This window comes from Colobus angolensis, unplaced genomic scaffold (assembly GCF_000951035.1).
Source record: "Colobus angolensis palliatus isolate OR3802 unplaced genomic scaffold, Cang.pa_1.0 Scaffold654, whole genome shotgun sequence".
Classification (NCBI taxonomy): domain Eukaryota; kingdom Metazoa; phylum Chordata; class Mammalia; order Primates; family Cercopithecidae; genus Colobus; species Colobus angolensis.
In genome coordinates, this window is record NW_012120199.1 from 69645 (window position 1) to 70998 (window position 1354).

The following is a 1354-nucleotide window of genomic DNA, read 5'->3' on the forward strand; positions in this document are numbered from 1 at the left end:
CCAGCCAACATAGTGAAAACTCGTCTCTACTAAAAATACAAAAATTAGCAGAGCATAGTGGCAGGCACCTGTAAAAATGCCAGCTACTTGGGAGGCTGAGGCGGGAGAATCACTTGAACCTGGGAGGCGGAGGTTGCAGTGAGCCAAGATGGCACCATTGCACTCCAGCCTGGGTGACAGAGTGAGACTCTGTCTCAAAAAAAAAAAAAAAAGAAGTAAGCGTAAGTATTACACAATGAAGGATAAGAAATAAAGGACAATAATGCAGTCTTTGATGCTTACGCAAATTTTATTGGAAATAGTTGGCTCCAATAAGAATATTTCTGAGATCACCACAAACTCAATTTCTGCTTCAACTATATAATTATGTCAGGCTTGAGAATAACTAAAAAACAATACTGCTAAATGTTGGCTTTAAATTACCATTTCTCCACCTAAATCATGATGAATGTAATGATTAGAAATGGCATTATCGATTATTAAATGTCAGAATGAATACACTAATGAAGTTATAGAGACAAATGTCATATAAGACTGATTATTCTGACTAGCTTGGCCAGAGTCCTGAATCTAAAATTTTTAAAACCGTAAAAATGTACAAAGAAGTATCACAATCCCTCGTGCTCTTCCTTTCCAACTTGGACCAGGCAGAATGGCTCCCGTAAAGAAGCGCGAGAAGAACAAGGGCCCTTCTGCCATCAACGAGGTGGTGACTCGAGAATACACCATCAGCATTCGCAAGCGCATCCATGGAGTGGGCTTCAAGAAGCGTGCTCCTCGGGCACTCAAGAGATTCTGAAATTTGCCATGAAGGAGATGGGAACTGCAGATGTGCGCATTGATACCAGACTCAACAAAGCTGTCTGGGCCAAAGGAATAAGGAATGTCCCATAACAAATCCGAGTGCGGTTGTCCAGAAAACATAATGGGGATGAAGATTCACCAAATAAACTATATACTTTGGTTACCTATGCACCTGTTACCACTTTCAAAAATCTATAGACAGTCAACGTGGATGAGAACTAATCGCTGATTGTCAAATACATCAAATAAAGTTTAAAAATTGAAGAAAAAAAAAAAGAAAAAGAAAGTATCCATGACTGTATCCATTGTAATAATAAAAATTTGGCCAGGCGAGGTGGCTCATGCCTGTAATCCCAGGCCAAGGCAGGAGGATCACTTGAGGCCAGAAATTCAAGACTAGCCTGGGCAACATAGTGGAACCCTGCCTCTACAAAAAATTTTAAAACATTAGCTGGGTGTAGTGGTGCACATCTGTAGTCCCAGCCGCTCAGGAGGCTGAGGCAGGAGGATTACTTTAGACCCAGAATTCAAGGTTAGAGTGAGATACGAT

The 1354-nt window shown here is 40.8% G+C and overlaps 1 pseudogene; it reads left to right on the plus strand.

The window, feature by feature from the left end:
* The first annotated feature begins 622 nt into the window (after positions 1-622).
* LOC105500260 lies at positions 623-1026 on the plus strand (annotated as a pseudogene).
* The last annotated feature ends 328 nt before the right edge of the window (positions 1027-1354 follow it).